Below are 27,620 nucleotides of genomic sequence, written 5' to 3'. Positions count from 1 at the left end.
GTTCAGGCAATTCTCCTGCCTCAGCCTCCTGAGTAGCTGGGATTACAGGCACGCGCCACCATGCCCAGCTAATTTTTTGTATTTTTAGTAGAGACGGGGTTTCACCGTGTTGACCAGGATGGCCTCGATCTCTTGACCTCGTGATCCACCCGCCTCGGCCTCCCAAAGTGCTGGGATTACAGGCGTGAGCCACCACGCCCGGCCTGAAAGAGCTCTTAATGGCCAAAGCTCAAAACATTGAGCAGCAAAATAAATAAGTTAGTATTTAGTTGTAACCCACAGCGTAACACATATATATATATGATTTGCACTGATATAAATAAAGGATCTGATATAAATAAAGGTCTGTACTGATATAAATAAAGGATTGAATAAATAAATAAATGGGAGACGAGACAAATCTTCCATGCAAAGGAATTCCAAATATTCTGTGTAGATATAATGCCCTTAAGGAGGTAGAGCCTAACTCCCCACTTCTTAAATGTGGGCTCTGCATAGTGATTTCCTTCCAAAGAGTATACTGTGTGAAAGGGGTGTATACCTTAACCGAGGAGAAACCTGTCAAACTCTGACCAGTATACCTCAAAACTGTCAAGGGCTTTATAAACAAGGAAAGTCTGATAGACTGTCAGAACAAATAGGAGCCTAAGAAGACACGATGACATGATCTCATGTAATAAGGGATCTTGGAACAGAAAAAGGATGTAAAAAATTAACGAAAAAAAGTAAAAACAAAAAAAATAAAAACAAAATTGAATAAAGTATGAACTTAAGTTTCTAATAATGTATTACTATTGAGTTATTAATTATAATAAATATACCATAATAATGTAAGATTTAATAGTGGGGGAAATTATATCAGATGTATGGAAACTCTGTACTATTCTGTAACATTTTTGTAAATCTGAAACTGTCCAGAAATTAAAAGTTTACTTTAAAAATGCAACAGGAATATGGTAGAAACCACTATATAGGTGTAGCATGACTTAGTGATTAAGAATATGAACTCATGTACCAGCCTGCTTGGATTCAGATCTTAGCTTCACTGCTTACTAGCTGTGTAACCCTGGTTAACTTAAGTAACTAGAACTACTTAACTTCTCTGTGCCTCAATTTCTTTATGTTAGTGAAGATTCTTGGGAGGATTTAATGAATTTGTGTGAGTGTGCATGTGTATGACCTAAAATAGTGCCTAGCACAAAGCAAATCCTCCATAATTGTTTAAATCTATTTATTGTTACTACTTTTGCTGTTTAGTTTTGGGGATTATGGCTAAATTTCACTGCAACTCTCTTCAGCATACTGATTTTTAGCTTGGCACTCCCAACAAAACAGTATCCATAATGCTTTGTTCTTGCCAGGGAAATCATCAAGATTATAAAGATTCAAGAGAAAGCAGGACCAGAACTTGAGAATTTCCAACCCAGTTTCATGCTTCATATACAGCTAGTGCTTGACTTAGGACCACAGTCGGACCGCGGACCGGTCGTAACACGATTTGGTCGTAAGCTGAGTAGGCTATATGTACAGTTGAAATGGTGCACGTGGAGATGGTAGTGCTGCCGGAAGCTGGTCCACACTGTCATACGCCCAGCTGGGCAACGTTTGCGCTGCCAGATGCAGAGCAGTCGTGGCTAGCTATTGTGGCCGTAAAGTCAAATGGTTGTAAGTTGCATAGGTGGTAAGTCGATCAATACCTGTATAGCATTCACGTAGTGTATGCAGAAGGTTACAAAGCCTGACTGGATCTACTTTTTATGGGCATAGACGTGCCACACATAGAAATTCTGAACTTGAGTTCCATTGGTAGTGGGAGCAGAGAGCGGACCCCAGAGACCCCTAAGCAGCTCCACCGCCGCTGCCAGCCTAGGTACCATCATACCCCTGGAGGAGCCACAGCTGCCGCAGCTGGCCCAAGTCATAATCACCGCAACCATGAGCAGTGAGGCCGAGACCCAGCAGCCGCCGGCCACCCCCGCCCTCAGCGCCACCAACACCAAACACGGCACTACAGGCAGCAGCGCAGGGAGCAGTGGCCCGGGAACAAGAAGGTCATCGCAAGGAAGGTTTTGGGAACAGTAAAATGATTCAGTGTAAGGAACGGATATGGTTTCATCGACAGGAATGACACCAAGGAAGATGTATTTGTACACCAGACTGCCATAAAGAAGAATAACCCCAGGAAGTACCTTCCCAGTGTAGGAGATGGAGAGACTGTGGAGTTTGATGTTGTTGAAGGAGAAAAGCGTGCAGAGGCAGCAGATGTTACAGGTCCTGGTGGCGTTCCAGTCCAAGGCAGTAAATATACAGCCGACTGTAACCATTATAGACGCTATACACATCGTAGGGGTCCTCCACGCAATTACCAGAATAGTGAGAGCAGGGGAAAAGAACAGCGGATTGGAGAGTGCTCCCAAAGGCCAGGACCAACAACGTCAGTCCTACTGCAGGCGAAGGTTCCCACCTTACTACATGGGGAGACCCTATGGGCGTCGACCACCATATTCCAACCCTCCTGTGCAGGGAGAAGTGATGGAGGGTGCTGACAACCAGGGTGCGGGAGAACAAGGCAGACCAGTGAGGCAGAATATGTATCGGGAATATAGACCACGATTCCTCAGGGGCCCTCCTCGCCAAAGACAGCCTAGAGAGGACAGCAATGAAGAGGATAAAGAAAAGGAGATGAGACCCAAGGTCAGCAGCCACCTCAATGTCAGTACCACTGCAACTTTAATTACCAACACGGCGCCCAGAAAACTAAACCATAAGATGGCAAAGAGACAAAAGCAGCCAATCCACCAGCTGAGAATTCATCCACACTCCAGGCTGAGCAAGGTGGGGCTGAGTAAATGCCGGCTTACCATCTCTATGGTCTGGTTTAGTCATCCAACAAGAAGAAATAGGAAATTTCAGCAATAAGAAATGAACAAAAGATGGGAGCTAAAGACCTTGATTGCTTGCTTTTTGCCTGTTGACCAGATAAATAGAACTATCTGCATTATCTACGCAGCATGGGGTTTTTATTATTTTTACCCAAAGATATCTCTTTTTGGTAATAACAAACGTGTTTTTTAAAACAGCCTGGTTTTTCTCAATACGTCTTTAAAGGTTTTTAAATTGTTTCATATCTGGTCAAGATGAGATTTTTAAGAACTTCATTTTTAATTTGTAATAGAAGTTTACAACTTGATTTTTTTCAAGTCAACAAACTGCAAGCACTTGTTAACAAAGGTCTTAAATAATTGTCAAAAAAAATTCTGAAGTTAACTTTATTTGGTTTTCAGTAGATTCCTTATTAAGATATCCACTTCCCTTGCTAACCTAATGTTCTTTTTGGGAAAAGCACTGCTTGCAATGCACACCCCTCAGATGTAGGGTTCAGCATCTAAAATTTAGATGACATTTGAAGCAAAAGTGGGATGTATTATGGAAACATGTATTTCAGGTCTTTTACCTGTCTACCTAAAATTCATACCACTCTTTAGAAAACTTTTTTTTTTTTTTTTTGAGACAGAGTCTCGCTGTGTCACTTGCTGGAGTGCAGTGGTGTGATCTTGGCTCACTGCAGCCTCCATCTCCCAGGTTCAAGCGATTCCCCTGGCTCAGCCTCCTGAGTAGCTAGGACTACAGGCGCATGCTACCATGCCCAGATAATTTTTTGTATTTTAGTAGAGATGGAGTTTCACCATGTTGGCCGGGATGGTCTCGATCTCCTGACCTCGTGATCTGCCCACGTTGGCCTCCCAAAGTGCAGGGATTACAGGCATACACCACCGCACCCTGCCAGAAAACTTCTTATGGATCGGCAGCTCAGGTGGAATAGCGTACTGAGTAGAACATAGAATTTGGAGTCAGGAGCCTGCTTGGAGAACGGGTGCCTGTGACTATGTGACCAAGTGTTTGAGCCTCAGCTCCTGCATCTGTACAACAGTGATAACAGAAATCCTTTTCCCACCTTCCTCCCTCACTTACAGGATTGTTGAAGATTAGGTGTGAAAATGAATGTGAGAGCTTTTGTAAGTTATAAAATCTATACAAATATACTCTGTTCGAGTGGTTCTCAGATTTTCAACCAGAGTAAACACTAATGGAGCTTTATAGCCATATTAAGTGTTGCAGCCATCTGAACACCTTTAATTATTAAGTAATAAGGTGAAATCATTTGACCTTAAAATGCTTTTGATGGAAAAATTTCTCACAACACTTTACTTTTTAGGATGTTTCTCTTTGACGTAACAAAGGAGGGCATTGTTTGAGTCTGGAATCGTCTATTCCAGGTGGCAGTTTGAGAAAATGGTTCCCAAAGTCTTTACTGAAATTAGTGGAGATTACAAAGGTGAATCCCTGTAATATGGGAAGCTACCTACCTCCTTTGGACACAAATCCCCTTGTCCTAGTGTGGAAATGACCAGCAGAGGGTGCACAAGCTTTCCTACGAGCTGACTCCAGCTTCAGCAGCAAAGCTGGGCAGACCTGACTGGTACCATCTGTGTTTGCTGTCTGATAATTAACAAGTACTATAAATGAAACGATCCTGGCGCGTCAGAAACAGTCACCAAATGGAAAGAGAGAGCAGCCATAATGTCAAGCGACACTGTAGCAAGTGCCTGCTATACTTGATGACTAGGAAGTTTCTAGATAACTGGAATTCAGCATTCTAGCATGGGCTGTTTGTTTCCCACATGTTCCTGCTACCCTTTTCCTTTTCTAATAATTTCTTTCTACTTCCTGGTTCTTTGCTCCACATTCATCGGCATCCATAATCATCTGCCTTGTCTGGTCTGACAATTTGGGGTCTTTTAAGCAACCATTCTCTGGAAATTGGCCATTGGGTATTTGGGTCCTGAATCCAGCATTCTGTTCTGTTAACCAGACTTTTACAGATTTGACAGCATCTTTTCCTCCATATGAATGGGCGACCACCAGAAAAGTTTTGACAGCTTTCTAGTGTTGCTGTTCTAGTCACCTATTGCCCATACCGTCTTTTCTTCCCTAGAATGGGTCCTGTACTCATAAATATTATATAGAATTTGTACACTACCATGCCCAGCTAATTTTTTATTTTTTGTAGCTATGGGGTCTCACTGTGTTTCCCAAGCTGGTCTTAAACTCCTGGCCTCAAACGATCTGCCTGTCCTGGCCTCCCAAAGTGCTGGTATTACATGTGTGACCCACTGGAACCAGCCTTTAGCAACTTTTTTTTTTTTTTTTTGAGACTGAGTTTCGCTCTTGTTGCCCGGGCTGGAGTGCTACAGGGTGATCTCGGCTCACTGCAACCTCCGCCTCCCAGGTTCAAGTGATTTTCCTGCCTCCCTCTCGAGTAGCTGGGATTACAGGCATGCACCACCATGCCTGGCTAATTTTGTATTTTTAGTAGAGACGGGATTTCTCTATGTTGATCAGGCTGGTCTCAAACTCCCGACCACAGGTGATCCGCCCACCTCAGCCTCCCAAGGTGCTGGGATTACAGCTGTGAGCTACCGGGCCAACTTTAGCTATGTTTTTAAGTAGTTACATAATTTTCCTTTCTATGGATATACAATAATTTAGTCCTCTAAAGATGAGTATTTTTATTGTTGTAGTTTTTCAGTATAATGTACAAATAATGCTGTGACAAATCCTTAATATATTCTTCTGATTATAGTCATAGGATATGTTTTTAGAAATGAAATTTTATGTCTGATTTTCTCTTTAAAATCTTGATACATATTACCAAAGCCCCCTCAGGAAAGGTCTTTCAGTTCAGTGTCCCCTCAGTTTGTGAGAATACCTGTTCCTGCACCATTTATCACAGTGTTTTTACCTTCATCAAAATGACAGAAGATTATTTTACTGTTTTCCATGTGTTGGGCTTTCCACTGTCCATATCGTCCAGAAAATTAATCTCAAGCTTTTTGGTCTCATGACCTCTTGACACTGAAAAATTATAAAGGCTCCAAAGAACGTTTGTTTATGTGACTTGTAGCTATGAATATTTACTATATTTGAAACATAACCTAAGAAAAAATTGTTTAATTATTAAGTCTTTTTTTATCACAACACTTGTAAAAACTGCATTATTAAGTCATTTAAAAATAAGATTAATATAAGACTAATGAGCCCATTGCATGTTAGTATGGCATATTTTTATAAAAAATATTTTCCAAAAGAAAAAAATGAGAAGCATGGCATTGTTTTATGTTTTTCTGCAAATCTTAATGTCTGGCCTAAGAGATGACTGGATTCTTATATCTGTTTCTGCATTAAGTCTGTTGTGATATGTTGTTCTGGTTGATATATGTGAAGAAATCTGATCTCACACAGATATATTAATATAAGTGGTTGGAAAGATGTGCTTTGTCTCTCGCATGAGTATAGGTATTCTACTTTGATACTACACCAAATCCCAGTATCCTAAAGGTTAATTGCAATATAAAATTTGAAGCCTTGTCAGTGAACTTTTCATATTCTGCTACATTAAAATCCATTGGTCTGTCTTATATTATACTTTGACTGGATTTTTAACCCATGTGTGATTTTGTAACATTATATGTTGGTCATCTGGAAAATATTGCCTCATTGAATTGTGTAGGTCTTCCAAATGTTGACACATTCCATTTTACAGTATCAAAAATATCTTATTCTTATCAGAACAGTGTTTAAAAATTAGAAAGCTGTTAAGTTCACAGTGGTAGACACAGGTTTTCCAGAATTCTAATTTTTGCTTAAAAGCTTAAATTTTACCAAGGGCAACAAATGGTGTCAGATGTTTTCCTGACAGGCTTACTTTGTTTATTTTTGAGAAAATATCAAAGTAAAAATGATGCTCCATGAAAACAATTTGTATTGCTTCATCAAGGATATGCTTACATGAAACTGGCTTTTTTGTGTGTGTGTGAATCCATAGTTGGTGAAGAAGACAATGACCTTCTGTGTAGTTCGATGCCACTGTTTTGATTCAGGGAAAGGTGCTAATGCTTTTGTCCACATTTCCTGTGCACTATCAGTGCAAATGGCACAACAGTTTTTTTTCTTAAGGCAAATAATATGTTGACATTATCATGCAAATAATTCTAACCTTTTGAAGACTGTCTAAAGGGGGTAGAGATCCCCAGTAATTCATGGACCATACTTTGAGACCTTTTAGCTTAAGGTTCTCTTATCAGATGGAGATTGATTTGGGAATAGTTTGTGACCAAATTCTGGCCAGTGAAATCTGAGAGCAAGTCTGCCTGGGAAGTGGTGGATAAGTTTCCTCCTCCCTAAAAAGAGAGAAAGAGATGGTCCTTTTCTCTCACTGGATGTTGCCATGGCTTTGTGATGCCTGGAACTGCTGCAGCCATTTTGTAATTGACAAAGGGACTCAGACTTAGGATGAAGGTGATGCTGCAGAGAGTAAGATGGAGAAATGGCAGGAACCTGGATCCTTGATGACATTGTAGAATGGCAGATTAAACCTCACCTGGAACTTGCCCAACCTTTGGACTTCCCGTTATGACAGATATTATTATCATTTAAGCCAGTTTGAATAGTACCTTCTGTTATTTGCAGTCAAAAGAATCCTAAAGAGACATTTATTATTAGTGTGATGAACAGTTTCAAGTGTAGGGGCCATTTGCATTTCTTTAATAAGTGCTTATTCATAGCATAGCACATTTCCTACTGAGGTCATTTCTGCTTGTTATTTTCTAAGCACTCCTAATAAATTAACACATTGTAATATTTTACAGATTATTTCTACCAGTGTCTTTTATAGCATATTTTCCCATACATTTAAATGTAAGCAATCTATTTGTCTTGTTCTCTTTTTTTTTTTTTTTTTAGACGGCGTTCGGCTTTTGTGCCCGGGCCTGGTGTGCAGTGGTGTGATCTCGGCTCACTGCAACCTCCACCTCCGGGGTTCAAGTGATTCTCCTGCCTCAGCCTCCCAAGTAGCTGGGATTACAGGTGCCTGCCACCATGCCCAGCTAATTTTTGTATTTTTAGTAGAGATGGGGGTTCACTGTGTTGGCCAGGCTGGTCTTGAACTCCTGACCTCATGAGCTGCCTGCCTCTGCCTCCCAAAATGTTGGGATTACAAGCGTGAGCCACCAGGCCCGGCCCTTGTTCTCTCTTTTTTTTAAATAGTTAATGCCTTCGGTGTCATGTTTAAGAGTCTTTCTACCCCATTTTTGGGTAAATATTCACTTTTTTTCTAGACTTATAAAGATGAAATTTTTTTACATTTAAAAGTTTAACTTATCTGGAATTTATTTTGATATTAGATATGGAGTAGTGATGTACCTTTTTTTCCAAATGGGTGGCCCATTTTCTTAATATACATCTTTGAATAGGCCAGCTCTAACCCACTGACTTGAAATACTAGCTTCATTACAAATGGAATTCATATATATGTATTCTGGCTCGTTTCTGAACTTTCTATTCTGTTCCATTTGCTTTGACTGTATCTCCTGCATTAGAGGTATGCAAAGGACTTACTTGTTTGACAGTGTGTTGTAATATCTGGAAGAACAAGTACACCCCATCCCCCAATACCACCCAACACAATCAACATCACTTTTTCTCCCTCTAGTATTTTTCTGTCAGTTCCTGCATGTTTATTTGTCCAAATGAACTTTTAAATTATTTGTTAAAGCTCCCCCAAAACATTTTTGGAATTTCAGTTGGAATTACTTTAATTTTATAGATGATTTTGGTGACAATTTATATTTTTACAGTATTGAATCTTCAGCCCCAGAAACCCATCTTCTGTCTTCCTACTTATTAAAATTCTCTTCCGTTTCCCTCTGTACAGTTGTATGGCTTTCTTCATATTGGTCTTGTACATTTCTGGCTAGCTTTATTCCTAGGTATTTCATATTATTTTGTGTTGAATTTGTAGAGGGATTTTCCCCCTGCATGTGTTCCATTTAAATAAAGACACTTTTTAAAAACATCCAGCTCATATTTCCAGATAACTTTGGCTTCTTAGAAAAGAATAATATATAAGGATATTACCTAAGTAATGTCTAAGGATACTATCATTTGTGGTATTACAGTATATACTATGTGAACTGGATTTGTGAGGTATGACTGCTTAAGACTGTTCAAGGAAACAACATACCAGGAGCTATATCTTAATGAGTGTTATTCTTCCAAGCCGTTTATGTTGGGAGTTTATACATTTATGGCAACAAGAACAGCAACTTACTCTGAAAGCAAAAGGTATTCTCCTAAAGCAAAGAGTTTGCCATCATTGAGGATATGAAAAAGAACAATAGCTTGTTATGAGGTGGTCTGAAAATGGAATTTCAAAAATGTTTTGCTATTATTGGAATAAATAGTAATCTCTTAAAGTGATTTATTTGAAGGGACAACACTTTTTTGAAGTACAGGTCTAGTTTTAAGCTAAACAACATTACCTCCTAGACACATATCGTCAGGTGGCAAGGAGATGGTTGACAGGTTTTATGTGTTTTGTTGTTGTTGTTTGGAAAGAATCATCATTTTATCAGATTGTTTTTGTATTAAATAAGATTCAAGTTGCCCCAGGCAGTATGGATTGGCAATGTTTCAGCTATTTGGGAAAATGGGATTTGCCAGTTTTCTAACACCATTTAAAATAAACAAGCACATTTCTTTTCATCCACATTATGGATTAAAAAAGCATGTGTGGACTAGCCTGGTTTCTTAATCACCATTTAAAATGTTCCTATAGAAAATGTGGTTCTGAGCTCTTAACAACTGTCTTACAAATGAGCGTAGGAATAAGACCTTTCATAGGTGAAAGATTACTAAGGTTTCTCTATATGATGTGTTCCTTGGAGATTAAGAACATAATTAATATTCTCAATTATTCTTAAGCAGCTTGCTGTGACACTATTATTCATGGGCTTTTCTAAACCTTTCTTAAATTTATTGATTTTTTTTAAAGTTTATATAGTTTCCTGGGATAAGGTTTACTTCTTTGTGGGTGAGGAGTTTGGCTCCCGGTTGAAATTCCACATGTGATCTTTCTGGTCTGACCATAGGTAATTACAAGGCTCTGCCTGGAGGGCCTCGTGGGAAGAAGCTCCCTCCCCACACCAGAGTTGGTGAACAGCTAGAACTTTGCAGTTTCCTGGAGGGATTGCAGTCTAGGAGTCAGCCCCCTGCATTCCTAGCCCAGATGCCTGCAATCAGAGGACTTCCTTCCATCCCAGGCTCCTTCCCCTGCCCTCCGGCTTCCCTGACCACCTCCACACCAGGGGTCCATTTAAAACGGGGAGAGAGCTTTCTCCCACCCCTCCTTGACAGAGACAATTTCTTCATCTATGCTGTATCTACTTGTTTCTCACACAGTGCTGCCATTCAGTCGGGGGAGAACGGAAAGCTGGGGAGCTGGCACTTTTTGCCTCTTCCTTGCACTGTTGCAGAGAGTGAGACTTGATTGTTACTTTCATTTTAGCTTGTGGTCCTCATTGACTGCCTCAGCACCTAATTGCTAGACAGTGGGAAGTGGGATGGTGTTCCTAATTATTTATTAATTTTATTTTGTGGGTTTCTTCCATTTCAAGTTTTAAGAGGTTCCCCTTAGCAGTGTTTCTGGAATTTGTTGAATAGTAATTTGAATTTACATCCACAAGGCACTATGGAGTTTATAATTTTCTTTGTAAGAACGTTGTGACTTAAGAATTCTCTCGGCCGGGCGCGGTGGCTCACGCCTGTAATCCCAGCACTTTGGGAGGCCGAGGCGGGTGGATCACGAGGTCAAGAGATCGAGACCATCCTGGTCAACACGGTGAAACCCCGTCTCTACTAAAACTACAAAAAATTAGCTGGGCATGGTGGCGCGTGCCTGTAATCCCAGCTACTCAGGAGGCTGAGGCAGGAGAATTGCCTGAACCCAGGAGGCGGAGGTTGCGGTGAGCCGAGATCGCGCCATTGCACTCCAGCCTGGGTAACAAGAGCCAGACTCCGTCTCAAAAAATAAATAAATAAATAAATAAATAAATAAATAAATAAAAAAGAATTCTCTCCATTTTACGAATGCATTGATAGGCTTAAGCAAAGTAACTTTCCCCAAAAAATCATGAACTGACAACAGACTTAGTCTCAAGTTCAAGTCTTGGCTCAGCCACCTTTTAAGTGACTTGAACTTGGGACTAAGTCTGTTGTCGGTTCATCCTTCTACTATACCATCCTACTTCATTGGTAAATTAGTTTTTTGCCTTCTTGAAAATTTGGAACTACCTAGGGCTGTTCAAACTAAGCAGCATCTTAGTGGAAGGCTTGATCCTGTGGTATTCACAAAGCCCTGTGGAAATTGTGAGGAGAGGCAGACTAACAATAACAATAGCAAATGCATTAACTCTGATTGAACACTTATCACACACCCAGCACTAAGCTACGTATGTTACCTCACAGAAGCTTCCTATCTTTGGAAATAGGAATTAGCCACATTGTATTAAGGAAATTGAGACTAGTGAAGTTAAGTATCATGCCAGAGGTTATAAAACTAAGACAACCTCAGGCAGTAAGTGATATAACCTGTGGTAAGTGGCAGATCCCAGAATCAACTTAGTCTAAATAAACCCTTCAGTGTCACCTGAAATTGCTTTCCGAGGAGAATTGAGGTGATGCTGCCCTACTTAGGGATATTTCTGCTATTAAGGAGCAGTAAGAGTAGAATTCTCTGAAACAGAATCTTTAATACTATTTCTTAATGCTGAGAAATAAATATTTAAAGGAAAAATATTCTCAGATCCCTCATTTGACTTATTCTTACTGTATTGTTTATGAACACAAATCTACGTGTAAGTTCCTTGTGCATAGAGCTTCTATTCAGCCATAAAATCAAAATAAGTAGAAGTACAACCACAAAACCAATAAAACTCAAATTAACAGCAGTATAGTGTGACTGCTGATGTTCTACTGAAAGTAAATTGCAACTCTCATGATAAAGAAGAAGCTACTGACCATCACCACTCAGGTTCTTTTGACTTCAGCCCATCTGTGCTGTTGTGTGCTATGTGTCTTCTAAATTCCCTCACCACTTTTCTCTATTCAAAATACTGCAGAATTTTTTTCCGTGTGCTGTATACTCAGATGCATCATTTATGTATTACATCTGTGCTGCTTATTGCCAACAAGATCATAAATGCAAACACAGGCACTGAAATTAAGTAGCAGTTATACATGGCTCCTATTGAATTTTAGATTATTATCATAATAAAAACACAATTTAAATAATTGTCGTAGGGCCTTAGTTTGACAAATCCTGTTTTAGCAGATGTGTCCAGTGGGGGACTGTTCCTGAAGAACAAGGGATGGAAAGCTATTATAATGACTTTTCAAAGCTATTATAATGACATAAGATGGTGGATGGGAGTCCATGTTTTAGCTTTTCTCAATACTAAAAGCTTTCTCTTTCATAGGCATTTGTGGCTTGTGGTTTTGGCCATACTGTAAGAGCCTCTCCTTCAAAGCAGTAGTAATTCCTTGTCATTGTTACAATGTTACTGTTTTTGATACTAGGTGACATAGGTTAACAAAAAACTTACAAGGCCTCATTCCTAACCAGTATCTCCTATCTGTCTTCTTCCCCTTGTTTCTTTCCTTTTCACTCTTCTTTTAGAATTGGGGTCTTGCCCTGTCACCCAGGCATGATCATGGCTCACTGCAGCCTCAAAATCCTGGGCTCAAGCAATCCTCCCACCTCAGCCTCCCAAGTTGCTGGGTCCCTCCCCTTATTTCTTTTAAACCCAGATTTCAGCCAATTCAAGTCCATCAGCTCCTCCAATTCCTTCTACTCTCCTCTTTATTATTTTTCCCCAGTCAACGTAGGCTTACTTTGTGGTTACTAGTTATATTTTCCTTCACTTTCATTTTGAATCAACAGTTGTTTTCCATTCTGCAAGCTTAAACAGTCCTAATCCAGATCAAACCAAATATTTTGCCCCCTAAACTAGGTAGTAGAGGAAATCAATTAACTGCCCTATCAGGTAGGTTACTTTTGGTTGCAAATAACAGAAAACTCAGACTACCTTAAACAACTGAGAAATATATTGGCTTGATAACTGAAAAAAACAGAGAGGTAGGACTGGCTTCAAATGAAATTTAAACTACTTAACAGTGGGACTTACTTATTAACCTCTTTTAGCTTCCCAGTTTTCTTTCCTCATAGTTAGCTTCGTCCTACATTTGTACCATGCGTTGCTAACACCAGGCCCACTCATGGCTCCAAGGTGGCTTTTGTTATGGACTGCATTGTGTCCTCCCAAATTTGTATGCTGAAGCCCCACCCCCCAATGTGACTATATTTAGAGATGGGGCCTTTACGGATGTAATAAAGATTCAGTGAGGTCTTAAGGGTGAGGCCCTAATTCAATAGAACTGGTGTCCTTATAAAAAGAGGAGATATCAAAGATATCTCTCTTCTTCTGTGAATGTACAGAGGCCATTTGAGGCCACGATGAGAAGGTGGCTGTCTACAAGCCAGGAACCAAATCGGCCAGCACTTTGATATGGGACTTCTAGCCTCCAGACCTATGAGAAAATACGACTTCTGTTGTTTAAGCCACCTAGTCTATTTTATTTTGTTGTGGCAGCCCAAGCTGACTAATATAGCTTTCAACAGCCTTTGGGCTGTTGAAAAAGCCCCTCTTTCATACATAACAGGTGCTTCCGCTGTTCCTGGATCTCTAGCTGTAAAACAGAAAGGTACTCTGTTGGACAGGTTTGGCCACATGCCCACTTCCTAACCAATCACTATGCCCAGAGGTGTAGAATGTGCCAGTTGGCTTAGCATATGTTATACGTTAACCTCTGGCTTCAATCAGGTCTACTCTGGCTTCTCAGAAAATGTACAGCGTTCAAGTCCATGAGCTATGGGAAGTAAGGAGTGAATACTTGAGAGACAACGAATAAATAACCACTAATTTCAGCTGCATCTTCAGATAGGCAACTTACATTGTTTGACATTCCTTTATTCAAATGTTGTTAGTGTCCTTTCCCATATTTTTTTTTTTTTTGTTCTTCCTTTTCTTATGCTGCCTACCTTACAGAAGAGCGCATTGAGAAAGGGCTGCCTTAGCCATCTTCTCTTCCACTACAAACTCACCTGTTCTTACTTATCAGAGCATAAAGCTGTTCTTTGTTCTTTTTTTTTTTGAGACAAAGTCTCTCTCTGTGGCCCAGGCTGGAGTGCAGTGGCACGATCTCAGCTTACTACAACCTCTTCTTCCCGGTTCATGCGATTCTCCTGCCTCAGCCTCCCGAGTAGCTGGGACTACGGGCACCTGCCACCATGCCTGGCTAATTTTTGTGTTTTTTTTTTTTTCAGTAGAGACAGGGTTTTACCATATTGGCCAGGCTGGTCTCAAACTCCTGACCTTGTGATCCACCTGCCTCAGCCTCCCAAAGTGCTGGGATTCCAGGTATGAGCCACTGGGCCCAGCCATGAAGTTTTTCTTGCCTCACATAGCTAATGTGTGTTCTGTGTACTTATTTCCCTTTCTTTGGCCTACTTATTCTCCAAACTTGCTTTGTCAGCAGTTTTCTCTTTTCGGTATCTTCAGTCTTTGTGTGTGTGTATTTTCTCTCATCCTACAATGATACTCAAGATTTTTTGCAGCTTAACAAATACCCTTCTTTGACCATGATACCTCAAAAGACAGCCCTACTTCTCTCCTTCTCTCTCCTCTGCCTATCAGTCATCTACATTCATTATCTCCTTTACTCCAATGACTTACATACTCCTTAAACTGTATTCTGCTGGCAGAGCCAGGGTTCAGATCACCTTGATAAAGGTCATCACTGATCTCCTATATTTCTAAAACTTATTGTTTATTTTTGGCTTCTTTTAATATTCTTTAGTATTCAGTCCCATAAACTAACTCCTCTTCTTCCTAAATATCAGTATTACCATTAGTTCCATCTCCCCTATTTTTTTTTCTTGATCAATTCTCTTGATTTCTGCCACCATCTGTAAACCCAGGACTTGAATCCCAGATACACATCTCTAGCACCTGACCACTCACATAAACTCATTTCTAACTACCTATTTGGGATATACATTTGAGTATGTTGTGGGATCCTTAAAGTTTGTCATGTGATAATTGAACTCATTATCTTCCCTTCCCTACCTTCACCTCATCATTATCCAGCCTTTTTTTGTATGTGAACTCTATTTTGAATACTATCATCATCTACTCAACTACCCAAGCCCGAAACCTTGTCTTCTATTTCACTGCAGAGAACTTTTACTTCTAGTCATTGCAAGAAATTCATTGATTCTGCCTCTAAAGTGTTCCTGGAATTTGTACCCTCCTTAATACTCAAGGCTACTGTTTTCTTTAGCTTTCATGATCTGATAGACTTGGTGTGTAGCCCGGGGCCTCTTTCTCTTCTCATTAATTCTGTATCTGAGTGGTTCTCAATCCTCAATGTATACCAAGATCGTATGTGGAGATTTTAAATGCTACGCATGCCCTGGTCCCAGAACTTTGGTTTTCACTGATCAGTGATTGGTACTATAAGGCCATTGTAATCAATATAAATACATTTTATAAATGTAGATTTATAAATCTTTATAATCTTTATAAATAACATCCCCTATTATCCATGGTTTCACTTTCCATAGTTCAGTTGCCCACTGTCAACCATGGCCTGAAAATATCACATGGAAAATTCCAGAAATAAATAATGCAGAAGTTTTAGACTGTCTGCCAGAATAACATGATGAAATGTCATACCATCTCACTCTGTCCTGCCCAGGAAGTGAATCACTCTTTTGTCCAGTGTATCCACTCTGTAAATTCTATCTACCCAGTAGTCATCATCTGCTCCTGACAGCCAACCATCATAGCTCCAGAACCCAGGATTACCTGAAGCAGCTGATCCTCCTTCAGATGTAGGCCAATAGTAGCTTAACACTATGTCACAATGCCTGCATCATTCATCTCACTGCATCTTATCACATAGGCATTTTATCGTCTCACATCAACACAGGAAGGGTTAATACAATACAATAAGATATTTTGAGAGAGAGGAAGAGACTACATTCACATAACTTATTATGGTATATTGTTATAACTGTTTTATTATTGTTGTTGTTAATCTCTTGCTATGCCCAATTTGTAAGGTAAACTTTATCATAGGTGTGTGCATATGTATACACCTATGCATATATATATATATATATATATATATATGAAAAACCATAGTATATCTAGGGTTTGTTATTATTCACAGTTTCAAGCATTCACTAGGGATCTCGGAACCTATCCCCTGCAGACAGGATGGGGGGGACTAAATCATCATCCTGCTCTCTTATTTAAATTCTGTTTGTTGTCATTGCCTGTGAGAAAAATATTCAAACTGCTTAATTTGGTGTACATAAAGATTCCTGTCTAGCCCCTGCCTAACTTTCCAGCCTTATAACCACCTCCCCACCCCACCTGTCTACCCCTCACATCATAGGCTGTAATCGTACAAAATTATTTTGTTTTACATTTGAAATTTTAGAACACTTTTAGATTTATGTGACGTTAGTATAGAGAATTTCCATATACTCCATACCCAGTTTCCTCTATTATTAACAGATTTGTATGGTACATTTGTTACAATTAATGAACAAATATTAATACATTATTGTTAATTAAAGTCTATATGTTATTCAGATTTCCTTACTTTTTACCTAATAACTTTTTTGAGTTCCAGGATTCCATCCAGGACACCACACTCCATGTAGTCATCGTGTCTCCTTATTTCGCTTGGCTCTGGCAGTTTCTCAGACTTCCCTTGTTTTTGATGCCCTTGACAGTTTGGGGAGTATTAGTCATATTTATAGAATGTCTGTCAACTGGGGCTTATGTGATAGTTTTCTTATGATTAGACTGAAGTTATGGGGGTTGGGGAGGAAGAACATAAAGGTAAAGTGCTGTTTTCATCACATCACATCAAGAATACATACTATCAGCACTGTCACTGTTTATGTTAACCTTGATCACCTGGCTGAAGAAGTGTTTGTCAAGTTTCTCCACTGCAGAGTTATTTTCTTCCCCCTTTCCACACTGAACTCTTTAGAAAGAAATCACTATGTGCTGCCCACACTTAATGAGGATTTATGTTCTACCTCCTTAAGGGAAGAGTATTTATTTATATAACTCATTTAGAACTGTTTTGCATGGAGGATTTCTCTCATCTCCCTCATTTGTTTGTTTATTTAATCATTTATATCAGTATGGATACAAAGATATTCATTTTATATTTTGGGTTGTAATCCAAAACTACTTTTTATTTAGTTGCTCAGAGTGTTCTAGCCTTGGCCATTGGGTGCACGTTCAGTTGGCTCCTGTGTCCTTTTGACAATATCCTTAGCACTATATGTCTTTTTTGTTTTTGGGGGGGATGTGTGTGTTTACTTCCTTACTTTCTGACACTACAAGATGCTCTTGGCTCCTCTTATATTCTCTACCTCAATCCTAGAATCAGCCATTTCTCCAAGGAGGTATGGCTCTGTTTTATTAGAGAGTGGTTAGAAACGAAGATCTGGGTACTGGTTGTGTTTGCTGCCACCGAGATGTGACTTCTAGGCCCTCTCAGCCGACAGAGTAAGGAAATATATGTGTGTATGCTAATCAATGTATATATACATATCTACAGATATTTCTATATGTAACATATGTATATTAAGCTAAATATGAGTACATACAAATGACCTGTATTTTAAGCCATTACCATATAGATTTTTCTAGCCTTCTCTCGTCTGTAACTCCCACTCCAACAATGAGAAACCTGGCTTCTGCCAGGTATTACCTACTTACTAATTGTTCGATTCTGATTTCCTTGTATGCTGATTTCAGAATTGTTAACTCTTTATCAGCTAGGGTACAGTACTTATTACCATTCCTATTGCATTTAGTTTTATAGATACTATTCATATCCAGAATTATTTAGGTCAGCACCTTTTTCTATATACTTTTTATTCTCTGAATATTCCATATGTTTTCACACCTCTTTTATCTTTATTTTTGCTAATCCTCCTGTCTGAAATACCCTAGCTTTTAAAACCCTTTTCTCTGTGGAATGTTACTCATTCTTCTATACCCAGCACAAATGTTGTCTCCACCAGAAAGCTTCTCAGAGCCACCACTAGTAGACTTAATCATTCATTTCTCTGTGCCCCAATAGCATTTTATACCTACTTTTACTACAAATTATGTCAGGATTCTTTGTTTGCGTCTCTTTCCTGTTCACTTGATGGTAATTCTTGTGAGCAGAAACCAAATGGATTTGTCTCTGAATTTCCAGGACTTAGAAATAATATATATTACATAACAGAAAACCTTAAAAAAAAGAAAGAAAGAAAGAAAAGAAATCTAAATGTATTTGGTGAATTGAAAAAAAAAAAAAAGAAAGAAAAGAAAACCTAATAATGGCTAAAATACAAAAGGATTTATTTTTTTCACCTAGCAAGAAGTCCAGAGATGGACTGTTATTGGCTTACCTGTTCAATGATGCCATCAAGAATTCAGGCGTTTTTCCTCTTCTGTTCACAGAAGTCTAAATGTGAAATGCCAGATAAATGAGTTAAAACTACTTTTATTCTGGCCCAGTATAATGTGTTTAGTGACAACTTCCAGAGAAATAAGAATAGTATACCCTTCAGAAATTTTGGATTGAGGTGTCTTTGAGATGGGCCTCCATGAAATCCCTTAGGAAAATAACTTCTGAGTCCCAATTACCTCTTTTTGCATGAGTGAGTGCATGATGCAGCCACCATTCAGGGCAGCCATGGAGAACAAACGCAAAGCATGAGGTTCCCGTTTTTAAGCTGCAGAGTTACTGACGTCATAGTGTGATCAAAATGCTCTGCAAATACTTACTGTAATTATTGTTGTTGTTCTGTTCTTGCTAATAACCTTATTTATACCCTGAAATTATAATCATCCAAAGAAAGATTAAAACAAGATGCGTGAGTTGCCTAAGCTGTTTGCCTGGCAGATGGTCACCCTCTGAGTTCTCTGAAATTGCCAAGGTTAATTGAAGCTTCAGTTTTCACTGCAGTGTAGTTGATACTTAAGTGTTTCTTACCTGTCAGCTTTCATTCTCCAAAAAAATACAACAGTAGTGCTTGATTTGTTCTCATTAATGCCAGCCTCTCTGGTAACATTTAGTGCAACTTCATTCTAGATGATGTTTGCTCCTCTGAATGAAACCTTTGTACCAGCTTCCCAGCCTAGAAGAAATGCTAAAGAGTTACAAAGGTAAAAACATTAATGTCTCACTGATTTATTTGTTTAAAGATACTCAAAACTCAGGAAATATTGAAGGGAAGTTAACTTTTAAATGCTAGACTGGCATTTAGTGTATGGTTAATAGCAGTTCCTCTCCCTGGGGTTGCAGGGAGCTGAGACAACTGGGAATCATTCTTGGGGAGTTTTACAAATAGTTAGCTAAGTGCTCCAGGGATAATCGTTATAGATTCACACAAACAGCAGTACTATTTGCTCTATTTCTTTGGTGTTCCTCTAGTAGTATTAAAATGCAAGAAAGCAATCTTAGGAACCAGCTTAAAAAGCAAGGGAACTAAGAAGCCGTTCTTTGCTTCTGCTACTCAGCTCTGCAAAAGCAAACCAGTGAAAAGACCTGGGTGTTAAAATGTTACATTATTCAGGTGATGCAAGAGCCTTTTGTCTGCATCTTGAGATTTGAGTACATATTACTATATAAGGGTTCAGCATATATAATAGTATGACAAGCCAAGTAAGAGAATGACTGTGCTTTCCTAAATCTTGGGACTACTGCCTCCCAATGGCATTGCTTGCTATTTGATTAAGGCCGAAGAGAAAAAACAGAGTTGAGAGAGATGAAGAGAGAGAAGGAATTCTGGGCCTCCTTAAATCAGTTACAACAAATTAGCAATCCCAGTAAAGACTAGGGAATCAGTAACATGATCCTTCTTGTATATGTGGTGTACAAAAGTAGAAGGCAAATGGGTGAATTATATGTATGTGAATAATAATGCTATTCAAAAAAGCAAAAATAAAAATCCAAAAATGTAGAATGTGGATTCTTTAATTAGACTGCTTGGACTAGAATTGAATCTTTATCAGTTTTTAGCGGGATGACTTTAGGCCTGTTTAGTTTACTTTGTCCTTTATAGGTTTTTTAAATTTTTTCTTAAAATAGTACGCCTTGACAGGGAAATGGAAGCTACATAAGATAATATACTGTATGTAAATGCTTAAGATAGGTCATCACATATGTAAATACTTAACTTTTTATAAAAATTAAATTTATATGGAAGACATATTAGAATTTGTGCTTTATTTCCTTTTATTTATTTATTTGTATTTTGAGACGAGGTCTCTCGATGTTGTCCAGGCTGATCTCAACTCCTGGGCTCAAGCAATCCTCCTGCCTTAGTCTCCAAAAGGGCTGGGATTTCTGGCATGAGCCACCACTTTCAGCCTTTACTTCCTAAAATATTTTTCCAATTTGTAAAATATACTATGGAGTCTTTCCTTTTATTAAAATTCTTCTTTTAATAAAAAGTATTACTTAAAACTATTGCTCCACAAAAGTGAAATTTGCAGTTAAGAGGTATTTTGTCATGTGTATTACATGCATTTTACCTATTCCTGTAACATATGTTATAGTTTGTTGTATGGTCAGGCAGATGTGTGAATCATTGTGAAAAGGGCTCCATTTTAATGGTAGGCAAAGCATTTAGTCAAAATTTGTAGCTGGGGAGAGATCTCCCCACAAGCTGTCCTTCTGAACCAAGGCTGCGCTTTCGCTACTATGCTCATTGTGATGGTGGTCTGCTCAGAAAACTAGTAACTATTAAAATCACCTTCTCCTTGGCTTGTCATATCACTATGTATGCTGAACCCAAATCCTTTTATACATTTGTTGTTTTCCTTACATTCTAAAATAAGCACATACCTACCTACACCTAGGGCTGGCAGGAAGTCTGTCAGTTTTTCTTGGTATGCCTATTTATACTTGGTAGCATAATAAATGCTATTTTTAATGACACTGTCAATCTAATACTTGAATGAGCTTCATTTCCTTTCTCGTCTTTTCCTTAGTGATTGCTTTAGCCATTGCCTTTTCTTTTTTTTTTTTTTTTTTTTTTTGAGATGGAGTTTCGCTCTTGTTCCGCAGGCTGGAGTGCAATGGCGCGATCTCGGCTCACTGCAACCTCCGCCTCCTGGGTCCAGGCAATTCTCGTGCCTCAGCCTCCTGAGTAGCTGGGATTACAGGCATGCGCCACCATGCCCAGCTAATTTTTGTATTTTTAGTAGAGACGGTTTCACCATGTTGACCAGGATGGTCTCCATCTCTTGACCTCGTGATCCACCCGCCTCGGCCTCCCAAAGTGCTGGGATTACAGGCGTGAGCCACCGCGCCCGGCCGCCATTGCCTTTTCATGACTGAGCCTTGGCATTAAGATCTCACAGGGCCATAGCCCTAAAGTCATGCTTGTTTTGTTTCATTCTGGCCTTCTTAGGATTCAAGAGGAAGGACCTTCATAGGATGGTGAGCTGAAGGTGGGAACCTGTGGGCAAAGTTGGTACAAGAAATGCCTTTGATGTGACATTAGTTTGAGTTAAGTGAAGGGTCGGGACCACGTTTTCAGATTTTTCACAAGTAAATTTTTAAAAAAGCTCAAACATCTTATCAGGATTTGTTGAAATTTTTGTTGCCTTCTTCATAATCTTTATACTTCATCCATCTCCAGAACTTTTTCATCTTCCCTAAATGAAACTCTACCTATTTTTTGTTTTTTACTTTTTTGGGATCTAGCTTCTTTTCTTTGTGCATATAAGGTTTAAAAGAAGATGTTTTAATATACATATACACAGTGAAGTGGTTGCCATAGGTAAGCAGATTAACAAATATTTCATCTCACATCGTTACCTTTGTGTGTATGTGTGGCAAGTGTGCCTAAAATCTACTCTTTCAGCAAAAATCCCAAATATAATACAACATTATTGACTGTAGTCCTCCTATTGTACATTAGATCTCTAGATGTGTTCATCCTACATATCTGCAACTTTATATCCTTTGATCTACATCTCCCCATTTCCTCTCACCCCTCCCCGTATCTATTAGAAACTTAATTCCCCATTCCCCTTCCCCAGCCTCTGCCAACCACCACTCCACTTCCTGTTGCTATCAGTTTGGCTACTCTAGGAACCTCATATAAGAGGAATCATACAATATTTGTCCTTTTATGACTGGCTTAAGCATAATGTCTTTAAGATTCATCCATGGTTGTAGCATACATCAAAATTTCTTCTTTTTAAGGCTGAATAATGTTTCATTGTACATATATGTATATATCACATTTTGTTTATCCATTTATCTTCAATAAACACATGGGTTGCTTCTACCTTGTGTCTACTTCGAATGATGTTATTATGAATATGGGTGTACAAATATCTCTTTGGTCTCTGCTTTCACTTCTTTTAGGTGTATACCCAGAAGTAGAATTGTTGAATCATATGGTAATTCTATGTTTAATTTTTGAAAATTCACTATAATGTTTTTATAGCAGCTGCATCATTTTACATTCTAACAGCAATGAATAAGGGTTCCAATTTCACAATTTCTCTACATCCTCATCAATACTTGTTATATTCTGGGTTGTTGTTGCTGTTTTTAAATACCAGCCATCCTACTGGGTGTGATGTTTGTTTTTATTTTAATTACAAGTATAATTAATTTAATAAATTTAGGGCTATTTAAAGTGTACCTAAAATCTGCTCTTATGTTATTTTGTTATTACTGGTAAGTTATGGTTTTCAGGGTTATGGTTTGCATCTAATGAATGCAATAAAATTGTCCATAATATCCCAGTATTAGCTTTTCAATGTCTGTAGGGTCTATGGTGATACCTCATTTTTCATTCCTGTTAATAGAAATACGTGTCTTATGAAACACATTTGATATCAGTCTTGCCAGAAGTTTATCAATTTTATTAATCTCTCCAAAGAACTTTTTTCCTTCCTCCCTCCCTCCCTCCCTCCCTTCCTTCCTTCCTTCCTTCCTTCCTTCCTTCCTTCTTTCCCTCTTTCCTTCCCTTCTTCCTTCCCTCTCTCCTTCATTCTCTCCCTTTCTTCCTTTCCTTCTCTTCCTTCCTTTAATTTCTTCCTTCCTTTTGAGACAGGGTATTGCTCTGTCACCCAGGATGCAGTGCAATGGCATGTTAATAGCTCACTGCAACCTTGAGCTCCTGAACTCAAGTGATCCTCCCTCCTCGGCATCCCAAGTAACTAGGACTACAGGAACTGGCTAATTTTGTTTGTTTGAAGTTTTTTCTTCTTGTTTTTTTTAGAGACAAGGTCTCATTATTTTGTCTACCTAGTCTCAAAGTCTTGGCCTCAAGCAATCTGCCCACCTTGACCTCCCTGTCAAAGCACTGAGATTACAGGCGTGAAGCACCATTCCTGGCCCCATTTTCTATTTCACTGCTTTCTGTTTTTATTTTTTATTATTTCCTTCTTTCTACTTACTTTGGGTCTAATTTATTATTTTTTTTCTAGCTTGTTAAGATAGAAGCTGAGGCCAGGTGAGGTGGCTGATACCTATAATCCCAGCATTTTGAGAGGCCAAGGTGGGAGGATCACTTGAGCCCAGGAGTTCAAGACTAGCCTGGACAACATAGGGAGACCCTGTCTCTTAAAAAAAAAAAAAAAAAAAAAGTAGCCAGGCATGGTGGCACATGCTTGTAGTCACAGCTACTTGGAAGGCCAAAGCAGAAGGATCACTTGACGCTTGAACCCAAGAATTCAAGGCTGCACTGAGCTGTGATCATGCCATTGCACTCGGGGCTGGGTGACAGAGCAAGACCCTGTCTCAAAAAAAAAGAAAAAAAAAGATAGAAGCTGAGATTATTGATTTGACACCTTTCTCCTTTCTAATAAAATTGTTTAAAAATTTCTCTCTACTGCTTTAGTTGCATCCCATAAATTTGGATATTTTGAGATTTTGTTACTCAGGTCAACATATTTTCTAAGTTCTCTTCAGATTTGTTCTTTTACTCATAGGTTATTTATAGCTGTGTTGCTTAATTCCTTCACATTTGGGAAATTTTATAGCTATTTTATTATTTTGAATTTGGATAAAAAAGCAAGGATTGACAATATGCTGCCTATTAGAAAAGCACTTTAAATGTAAACACACAAATAGACCTACATTTTTTTAAAAGATACACAACATGGCATACGCAACATTACATTAGACAACTGGTAGGGCTATATTAATATCAGACAAAGTAGACCTCAAGAAAATGATTATTACCTGAGATAAAAAGGGACATTTATTAATACAAGTTAATTAATCAAAATATTAACTAACATTTAATATTACAGTCAAAAAGCACACTCTTTATGATTTTAATATGTTGGAATTTATTTATTTATTTTTATTTTCAAGACAGAGTCTCACTCTGTTGCCCAGGCTGGAGTACAGTGGCATAATCTCAGTTCACTGTAACTTCCTCCTCCCAGGTTCAAGCAATTGTTGTGCCTCAGCCTCCTGAGTAGCTGGGATTATAGGCATCTGCCACCACGCCTGGCTAGTTTTTTTTTTTTTTTTTTTTTTTTTTGTATTTTTAGTAGAGATGGGGTTTTACCATGTTGGCCAGGCTGGTCTTGAACTTCTGACCTCAGGTGATCTGCCCGCCTCAGACTCCCAAAGTGCTGGGATTACAGGCATAAGCCACCGTGCCCAGCCTGCCAAATTTATTTATTTATTGAGACTTGTGTTTATAGCCCAGCATATGGTCTACCTTGGTGAATGTTCCATGTTCATTTGAAAAGAATGTGTATTCTTGCTACTGCTTAGTATGATGTTCTTTCTATAAATATCATCTAGGTCAAGTTAATAATGTTCAAGTCTTCTTTATCCTTTTTGATTTTTTGATAGCTTATTGCTGATTATTGTTCTATTTATTACTGGACAAGGGTTGTTAAAATCTCCAAGTATTACTGTGAATTTGTTAAGTTCTCCTTTTAGAAAGTTCTATTTTTGCTTCATGTATTTTACAGCTTTGTTATTAGGTACATGCATATTTAAGACTGCTGTGTCATCTTGATGAATTAGCTCTTATCATTATTAAATGCCCCTCTTTATCTCTATAATAATAGTTTCAGTGAAGTCTACTTTGTTTATTAATACATATAGCCCCCCTCCAGCTTTCTCATGCAATGTTTGCATGGTGTACTTTTTTTTTATGTTAATCTATGTGTTTCTTTATATTTAAAGTGCTTCTCTTATAAACAGTGCATTGTTGGGCCCTACTTTTTTTAATCCAAGTTAATAGTCTGCTTTTTAATTGGAGCCCATTTACATTTATTGTAAGTATTGATATGGTTGGGTTTAAATATGCCATCTTGGTATTTGTTTTCTATTCATCCTATTTGTTTTTTATTCCTTTGTTCTTCCTTTCTTCCCTTCTTTTGGGTGAATGGAATATTTTAAACTGTACCTCTTATAAGTAAAAATACTACTTATTCACATAGTTTTAGTATACAAATAATATCTGAGTTAAACTGGTATTCAAATTAGAGTATGCCAAAAGAGAGCTAAGAGAAGATACATAAGGGATTGGGCCATTCTGGTGGCGGAAACCAACTTTTTCTACCAGAATTCTATTTGGGGCTGCCCCTGCCCTTCTTTTCCCATCACAAAATTGAACCATGACCTAGCAAACCTTAGGCTAACATGGTAGTAATAATACAAAGCACATATTCGTTAATCACTGCAGTTAATATAATTGGATAGCTACCTGTATATTGTCACATTCTTCTGTTGCTTTCTTCTCACTGAAAGGATCTTAGGATCCACCCTGGAAAATATGAAGTAACGTCCATCCAATTAGGTTTATATCAGACAAATACCATTTTTTATGTATCAGACAATTCATGAGCAGCTTGGTGCTGTCTCTAGAATCTTGCAATTTAAGTGAGAAGGCATTTATATAATTGTATTATGTATTTATATTATATAGTCTCATATGCATTTATTATATAGTTATGTAATTAAAAGATAAATAGCAAGGCAAGGCTGTGTGTAACTTTTACAGATGAATAAATGAAATAAAGATGTTTGTGTTGTTAATTAAAGAAACAGGCTGGGTGCAGTAGCCCATGCCTATAATCCTAGCACTTTGGGAGGCTGAAGTGGGCTGATTGCCTGAGCTCAGGAGTTCGAGATCAGCCTAGACAACATGGTAAAACCCCGCCTCTACTAAAATACAAAAAATTAGTGAGGCGTGGCAGCATGCACCTGTAATCCCAGCTACTCAGGAGGTTGAGGCAGGAAAATTGCTTGAACCCAGAAGGCAGAGGTTGCAGTGAGCCGAGATTGCACCACTGCAAATGCACTCACTCCAGCCTGGGTGACAAAGCAAGACTCTGTTTCAAAAAAAAAAAAAAAGAAAGAAAGAAAGAAACAGCTGCCTAAGTAGGGAAATTGCCACATATTTAGACCCTGGCGATACCATGCTTTCTCCACAGGCTAACAGCCTGCAAGGTTCAAATTTCTCTGACATTTTCCTGAATTGGCTAATATTCAATCTGGTTGTATCTTTTTGTCTGTCTCTACAGAGGCTCTTGGTCATTTATAGTGAGAGAAACTCTTACTTTTTCCCCCCTCACTCTTCTGTATATAGATGGTTATAGATAAGTATCACATGATTATTTAAAGGATTGAAATTCCATTTTGATTTGCCTTTCCTGGGTAGGAAACGTTTATATCATTTTATACTTTTGAGCATGAATTGCCTCTCTTTCTAGGTGTAATCAATTTCTACTCTTCAGCATACAGAAGATTTTATGAATACTATTCACTGCAGAAAGAGCTCTAAAAATAATTTTGCACGTAGGGTTTGTGGAACACTGATGATCTTATGTGAAACATTGGCAGGCAAAAAGAACAAAGGCACATCAGGGTAAAGGTGGTAGTAGGCAGAGCATTTCATTTCTTTTGCCTCCACCAAAGGAGAATTTGCATTTACTGGAGAAGGAAAACAAGTAAACGGGAGCATCTGCACTAGCTGTTGAAGGTTTCATTTCTCATCACTGTTAGTCACATTTGAATGGAACCATTACACTCTTGTTGGTATGTACAACTATGCCCTCACTTTTTTTTTTCCAAAAGGAAAATCTTGAGTTTTATTTTTAAAAGTACAAAGAGCTGTATTTGACATTCTGCAGTTCATTTTGGAATTGACAGTCTTAAACCTGTTCATTTTCAGTAGGGTGGTAGAGAGTGTACAGTATATGGCATTTTTACACCTAATAGCACCTCCAGTAATCTGTGATGCATATTACATACACACACCTTTTAGCACCTGTTTCCACCTGACAGCTGACAGCATTAGGCTGAATGTTGTGATGAACAACTGAAATGTCGAGCAGTATTACAGTGGTTTCTTATTGGAAAAAGTAAGTCCCTTAGAGCTTTTTTTAAATACTTTTCCATCAAGATTTTAAAGTGACATATTTACAAGTACATAATTAAGATGACATACTCTTTAACTGTTGGTTATTCTTCTAGAAATGGAGATGGATTTGGGCTAATCAGCAGATGATTATTCTCTTGAGCTAGGGTGTAAGCATGCTTTTTTTTTTTTTTTTTTTTTTGTAAGACAGGGTCTTGCT

The 27,620-nt window shown here is 38.5% G+C and overlaps 1 protein-coding gene and 1 pseudogene across 1 annotated transcript in view; both read left to right on the top strand.

Annotated features, from left to right (window-relative positions):
* Positions 1-27,620, top strand: part of METTL8 (methyltransferase like 8) — a 103,103-nt gene that overhangs the window by 17,062 nt on the left and 58,421 nt on the right. The window lies entirely within an intron of this gene.
* LOC108310968 lies at positions 1,650-3,567 on the top strand (annotated as a pseudogene).

This window comes from Cebus imitator, unplaced genomic scaffold (genome assembly GCF_001604975.1).
Source record: "Cebus imitator isolate Cc_AM_T3 unplaced genomic scaffold, Cebus_imitator-1.0 Scaffold110, whole genome shotgun sequence".
Taxonomy (NCBI): Eukaryota; Metazoa; Chordata; class Mammalia; order Primates; family Cebidae; genus Cebus; species Cebus imitator.
The sequence above is the reverse complement of the archived record's forward strand: the minus strand, read 5'-3'. Positions and strand labels throughout refer to the sequence as shown.